This window comes from Gekko japonicus, unplaced genomic scaffold (assembly GCF_001447785.1).
Source record: "Gekko japonicus isolate JY-2015 unplaced genomic scaffold, Gekko_japonicus_V1.1 scaffold2173, whole genome shotgun sequence".
NCBI classification, from domain to species: domain Eukaryota; kingdom Metazoa; phylum Chordata; class Lepidosauria; order Squamata; family Gekkonidae; genus Gekko; species Gekko japonicus.
This window is the reverse complement of record NW_015172070.1, coordinates 7973-15416: the sequence shown is the minus strand read 5'-3', so window position 1 is coordinate 15416 and position 7444 is coordinate 7973. Positions and strand designations below refer to the sequence as shown.

General features: G+C 47.6%; 1 non-coding gene across 1 annotated transcript; it reads left to right on the top strand.

The window, feature by feature from the left end:
* Positions 1-3501: 3501 nt before the first annotated feature.
* On the top strand, positions 3502-3573 carry TRNAA-CGC. Its single transcript has one exon. It is a non-coding gene; the product is annotated as a tRNA-Ala (tRNA).
* Positions 3574-7444: the final 3871 nt, after the last annotated feature.

The window sequence follows — 7444 nt, the reverse complement described above, 5'->3', positions numbered from 1 at the left end:
TGAAAGTCACCCTGTGATTTTGCGTTCAGGGATATGTGCACCTTTTGAATGGGCCCTAAAAGAAGCTTGTAGTATATTCCCAAAGAGCTAGTCATTTGTGCAAGTACACCTGTTTACAGGGATGTGACAAGTTCTGCAGGCAGACCAGAGGCAGCAGCTCTTGTTTTGTTGTGATGTAAATGGGACAAGTTCTGCCAATGCATTTGACTTCCGTGTGATGCCGAGCACACTGCTTCTGCGGCACATGGATGTCTCTGACTTTACTGTGTGGCTGGGGGTGGGTGGTGGTTCGATATTATGATCGCAGAATATTTAGACCGACTTAGAATGACCCAAGTACTTCTAATGGCTTTGCTGCAGCACAAGCTGGGTGGGAACAAATTGGAGACATACTGTCGACCCTTTCTATTTTAAAAGAAGCTATCAAAGGTGCTAATTTCCACAAATGTTTCAATGCCGCCTGGTGGGTTGATGATTACCAATGCTGAATTACTGTAAAAGTGTTTAGATTTAGAGACCCTGATGCATTCTCTCTCTCTCTCTCTCTCTTTTATTGATTGAGCCATTTGTGCGAAAGACCTGGAACAAAAGTCAGTAACTTTTGTCTCTCCCTTATATAATCTTCCCACTCAGCTGGAATAGTTGGCTGAATATGTAGTTGATCATGCTTATCTCTTTACTTAAAATTGCGTTTCTTGGGCACAACCAAAAACTGCTTCGCCTACCTCTTCACAACCCACCCAACGGCAGGGGGAGGCTGTATTTCCTGTGTTGTTCCTGCCGGTTGCCCGGTTGCCTCCGTCTCCGATCCCACGTCTCCTATAAGATTTGCAGAGGCCTGGGTTCCTTGATTCTAGCCAGTAATTCCTATACTCCTGTGATTCTTTTTTTTTCTTATTGTCCTGAAGATGTGAATGTGCCGTTCAGTGCAAACGTACTACTTAAAATAGGCTGACTTAAGCAGGCAGCTGAGTGAATGCAGTCTGAGCCGTTCCCTTTCCCTGAACCAGAATTCTGACCATGCCCACCTCCGTCATTGAGCGTGCAGTTCTCTGCAGCCTGCAACCGTGGCCTGCCCTGGGGAGAGGAGATCGGAGACAGCAGGACACGTATACATGCATTTTAAAATTTGCTGCCCTTTAGTTGCAGAATAGTTTCACTTTTATTGCTTGCTTTCCATCATCCCAGGAAAAGCTTCCCCTGTTGTCGAATTCCCAGTCATTAACTGGAAAAAAAAGGGGGAACCACCATGTAGAGGTCTGAGAATACCGAGGAGACCTATTATTGTGGTTCCCCAGTCAAGACAAGAGGCCCAGATCCAGTCCAAAGCGAAGGAGAGTGTGAGTTGCCTGGCTGCATGGGCCCACGGTCTCTGCAGCGTCTTCCATCCTTTCCACGCGTTCCATCGCCACACCTTAGAAGGGGCACGTCTCAATCACACTGAAATCAGTAGCCTTGCTCACAAGTTACTGTAAACGCATGTACAGTCTGTGTGCAGCATACTTTATACACTCATTGAGTCATTCTTGTGTTTGTCACATGGACAAGCCCCAAGCCACACATTTATGCAGGTACTGGTCCTCAGTTTCATGTGTAAAGTGAACAAGCATTGCCTCTTTCTTACAAACAGATGTGTGTGCGCAGGATGTACTTGTGTGCGCTGTAACTTGTGAACTGCGCTGTGATCCAGTGCTTTGCGTTCTTAAGCCTTTTCCCATTCAGAAATCTTACGAGTGATGTTTCAAACTGTGAGATGCCTTCCGAGTGTTGACAGGATCCTGTCACATCTTCAGTTTAATTGGAGGCCTGCCGGCATTTTGGCTGTTGGGATCTTTCAGCCAGGCTTCATGTCCCCGTTTTCTGAGCCGGAAGTCCCAGATGAATACAGCATCAAGTCCCACTTCTTCAATCCTGGCCAGGATTCACACACCCCCTTGCCTTTTATCCCACAGATCATCTGCCCCACTCTTCTACCAGCCTTTGCATCAACAGGGCAAGTCTTTGACTGCTAGTTTAAATAAAGCCAAGTGCTGCTCTTTGCCGTCATCTCCCCCTCACACACACATCGCAGACTTATACAGGCACCCCTGGGCCCAGTTCAAACATATGCAGTTTCACGGTGTACACGTAGCTGGGAGAGAAAGTCCCTTTGTTATGGTCTGTGGAGTGTTATATCCCAGTTCCCTTCAAGCCACCCCGCAGCCAGCAGATAACCTCTTCCCCTGTCTCAGCGTGCCCCTGGGAAGGCAGTAGGATGCCAGTCTCTTCTCCCCATCTGTTTTGTTTTTAATCTTAAATGTAAACAGGGCTACTTTTCTTGCCAGTTCAAGGGCATATGTTTGAAGTAGATGGGGGGGGGCAGCAGATGTGTTTTTGGTTGTGACCTGAGAAACAGAATTTTCTTTGCCCTTTGAAATATGCCTAGCTTTACATCTTTTTTTCTTTTTAAATGTACATTTTCTCTTACATATGATTTACATGTAAAGGTAAAAACACCTTGCTGAAACGCTAAAGTCTAGAGAACAAGCTGTTGATTGCTGCACAAAAGCACTGGGCCTCCTGTTGAGGTGACACATTGACACAGCCCTGCCCTGGGATCTCACCTTCCTGTTGATGCCTAAGACTTCTGCCATGTCCAGATTCTGGGTGAGATCCACTAAGATGGACTCCCACTCTCTGTAAATCTGTGGATCCCACAGACTCTGGCTGAGGGGAATTTGGTAGCAGAGCTATACCGCTTTAGCCCTTGGTTTTGCACGAGAAACACTGGAACAGAGTCACCTTGTTGAGTTACACTAAATTTACAAGCAATAAGCTGGGGGGGGGGGGATTGTGATGCACACTTCCAACACAACTTCATTTCCAGTTGCAAGTATACTTCTGTGTATACGATGCATCTGTCACTAATTTTCTTTTTAACGAAGGGGCAGCTGTGTCTAGAGCACTGATGTGTGGCTGCCAGCCACTCTCACCATCTAAGAACATAGTTAGGAAAGCGGCACAGAAGAAGCCGGTGACCGCACCGCTCCGTAAGGATTGCGACCTAGACTTTTTCAGTTTTCAGCAGGGTGGTTTTTTTAAAGACCTTATGAATATGCATGCCAAATGTCTTGTATTTTTAAAAGAATTATTTGTAATTTACATTTTATGACTGGAAGCCTTTTTGTACAACACACACCAATAAATGTTTTGCATTTTATCGGGCCCTCGTGTGTCGTGTGGAAGAAATCTCCCAGAAAATCCCCAGTAAGGCAGATGGAGGAGCCGATCGTCTAGGTGACCAACACAGTCGCTGCTGTGGTTTAAAATGGGCTGCAAGAGGTGCAGAGTGTTTGTGGAGACGGCCTTGGGTGAGACAGGCTGCCCATCTGGCTGAGGAGGAGAATCAGAGTGGTTCAGATAAAAGTAGTAAGTGGTGACTTGCTTAGCAAGATGTCCCCACGGGGACCCTGCATGCCCACTGGACCAGTAGCAACCATTTGTTCCTTGCATTTAGGGGAAGGGGATGTAGCTCAGTGGTAGAGCATCTCCTTCGCATGCAGAAGGTCCCAGGTCCACTCCCTGGCATCTCCAGTTAAGGCAGTAAAAAGGTAAAGGTTCCCTTGCTCGAAAGCCAGTCGAATCCGACTCTAGGGTTGCGGTGCTCATCTCCGTTTCAAAGCCGAAGAGCCAGCGCTGTCCGAAAACGTTTCCGTCGTCATGTGGCCAGCATGACTAAACACCAAAGCGCTCGGAACGCTGTTACCTTCCCACTGAAGTGGTACCTATCTATCTACTTGCAGTTTCTTGCTTTCGAACTGCTAGGTTGGCAGGAGCTGGAACTAGAGACAGGAGCTCACTCCGTCATGCGGCACACTTGGGTCTCGAACTGCTGAACTACTGACCTTCCACAGCCTGCAGCTCAGCGTCTTAACCGCTTGAGCCACCGCAGCTGTAGGTGATGTAGGTGATGAGAAAGACCTCTCCCTGAGACCCTGGAGAACCACTGTCAGTCAGAGGAGACAACACTGACCTCGATGGACCAAGAGTCTGAATCAGTATAAGGCAGCTTCATGTGTGTATTTATCTCTGAGAGTTACTGTGTAGCCATTAGGGCTTGGGAGCAGGAAGGAGACAGATAAGTGTTTCAGGAGAAGTGGGGAGGAGGGAGGCAGAGAGAAAAGCTGCCGCATTGGGAATGGTGTGTGTGTGTGTGATGGCAGAACGTGGGGCCCTATCACTGCGGGGTCAGGCCATTTGGAAGAGGTCAGGAAGGGATTTGGGATCATCTGGCTGAATTTTAGAGAGCAAACTGTAAGCCGCTCTTAGGATGGCCAAAAAGCCCTGGGCCAGCATAATGCTGGTGTGTCTTGGAGGTGTGCCGTGGGTGGGCCCTCAACGCATAACCGATGATGGTTTAACCAGCGCAGCTTCTTCCATCATGAGGACGAAGTGACTGTAGTGGTTGCAGAATATTTGGAGTCGGTGTTCTCCAGGTCTGCAGGGAGGGACGAATGGTTTACATGAAAAACACAGCCTCCGTTTTGGGCGTGTTCAGGACTGCAGATCCCCAACCTCTTTGAGCCTGTGTGTACCTTTGGAGTTCTGACGTGGTATGGGCGGCACTGCCACAAAATGATTGCCACAGTTTAGCTTCAGTCACACAGTGCAGATCCTTGTGCTGGGGGTGGCAGCGGCCGCCAAAGCAACATTTCCCCCAAAAAATCTGCACAGCCCATCAGAAGCTTTACCTGCCCCGTCCGTTTTCTAAAAAACACTTGGCGGGTGCCAGGGAAGGTGGCAGTGGGTGATATGGTGCCCATGGGCACCACGTCGTGGACCCCTGTTCTAGTATCCTGGTCCAATAATTGCTGTTCATGTATTTTGGAAAATGGGTCAATGCCATAAGAAAGTTTTATACTGCCTTGTTATACGGACTAAAATCAAAGTAAAAAGTTAATGTTAATTAAGAAAAGACTCCTGTGTTATATTTCAAAGGCAACTGGTCAAGTAACTAAAAAAATATTAATTATTTAAAGACCAAACAGTGGGAGGGTTATTTCCCCCAAGTACCCAGAGATCAGCCAGCTGAGCCCCAACAAATACAACAGTAAATGGCTACAAACTGTAGCTCCAGGTCTCAACATGCAGAGTTCTCTAGTGAATTAACACAACCTGCAGCAGCCCAGAATGCTCAGAGACACCCAAGACCAACAGATGAGAAAAACCTCTACCGAGTTTTGTGAAAGAAGCATGGCAGGCTTGTTGCTGCCTTTCTCTGCTGCTTAGTAAATCATATTTAATTTCTGGCCAGCAGAGGGGGACAGAGAACAAAGGCAGGGTATATTTACAAAGAAAATGTATTAAGGAGGTTGTGAATGCTTGGCCTAAAGTGGCATGTGTTAGGGAACTCTGGGTCCAGAACATGGCATGGTAATGCTTCTGACCACTCTTGAAGCCCTGAGTATCCAAGGGCTTGGAGGAAGTGGCATCCCTTGCTCAGCTGAAGAGAGAAGGCAGGGGTGTCTGTATTTAAAGAAATGACAGGAGCAGAAAGACACCGCTGGAAATTGGCTGAAACACGGGAACTCTCTGGGCATCTGGTGCCTCTATCTCTGCTCTGCCCGCATATCTGTAAACAAAGCAAAAGGTACTGTGCCTCCTGTACACTCTTCTCCAAAGGAAACTAGTACAGGTTAAGCCTCTGGAACTTCTTGCCACTTGAAGAAGTGGGGCAAGCATAACAATGTAATGGAACACACGCACCTGTCTCCTACTGAGTCAGACTAATAGTCTATCAAAGCGAGTGGCTCTCCAGGGTCTTAGGCCTTGCACATTACCGGCTACCTGGTCTTGAAACTGGGACCTTCTGCACACCAAGTAGATGTTCTACCTTTGGCCTATAGCCCCTTCCCTGAACTCCTGCAAACTTGAGCTGCAAATTGCCCTTCCCTAATTGGCATGCAGACATCACATTTAGCAATTTGCACAAATGTACAAAGCTTTTGCCCAAATGTGCTAGTAGGACATCTCTTGGGTGCATGAATAATTGGCTTGGACCAAAGCGTGTGTGTGTGTACAAATCTCCCAGTTTATTTCTCGGTATTTACCTGTTGCATGTGTTAGGGAACTCTGGGTCCAGAAGATGGCATGGTAATGCTTCTGACCACTCCTGAAGCCCTGAGTACCCAAGGGCTTGGAGGAAGTGGCTTCCCCTGCTCAGCTGAAGAGAGAAGGCAGAAAGACACTGCTGGAAATTGGCTGAAACATGGGAACTCTGGGCATCTGGTGCCTCTAGCTCTGCTCTGCCCGCATATCTGTAAACAAAGCAAAAGGTACTATGCCTCCTGTACTCTCTTCTCCAATGGAAACTAGTACAGGTTAAGCCTCTGGAACTTCTTGGCACTTGAAGAAGTGGGGCAAGCATAACAATGTAATGTCTTTTACTGAGTCAGACTAATAGTCTATCAAAGCGAGTGGCTCTCCAGGGTCTTAGGCAGAGGCCTTGCACATTACCGGCTACCTGGTCTTGAAACTGGAACCTTCTGCACACCAAGTAGATGTTCTACCTTTGGCCTATAGCCCCTTCCCTGAACTCCTGCAAACTTGAGCTGCAAATTGCCCTTCCCTAATTGGCATGCAGACATCACATTTAGCAATTTGCACAAATGTACAAAGCTTTGGCCCAAATGTGCTAGTAGGACATCTCATGGGTGCATGAATGATTGGCTTGGACCAAAGCGGTGTGTGTGTGTGTACAAATATCCCAGTTTATTTCTCGGTATTTACCTGTAAGCTTCATTTGTTAAAGTATAATACACAAAACCCAAAACTTTGTGCCAGAGGCAATACGTCATGGGGTTGGATGATTTGGGTGTTACAAACTTGACTTGGAGTTCCATATGTAGCCTGCTTGCAGACGTCTGTGCCGAATAAGAAATTAACACACACTTTTGAGGGGGGGGGGCACTCAGTGGCCAAAGAACAGGGTTCCCTATGTGGAAGAAAACCAGTCTCAGCCTGACTTCAGGCATGTTAAGTCTGCCTGATCCTATAATTTTTCAGGGCTTGCTCTGGTTTCCCTGTTGAAACAGCTTTCAGCCACTCAAAAGAGTTCTCTCTACTTCAGAGGGCTTAGACTTGCTTCCCCAGACGCTGATCAGATGCTGACGCTGCCATCCCTGCTCATGTGAGTTCCTTCTGCTGGGCTGCCTTGTGCGACACAGCCGAGATCCCTGTGAGAATGCACACCAGGGAACTTGGCATGCTATTCCACGGTATTCAGACAGCGTGGGCACAGCAAAGAGGAACACACACCATACATTTGAAAGATGCCGTTGTCTCTTGCACAAAGGCTCCCGCTGTTTGGAAATGGGTTAGGTGCAGTTTTGACACACACACACACCCTTGATCATGCGACCACCACGGGACAGTTTCCACCGCAAGGAAAGAATGCGGTGCTTTG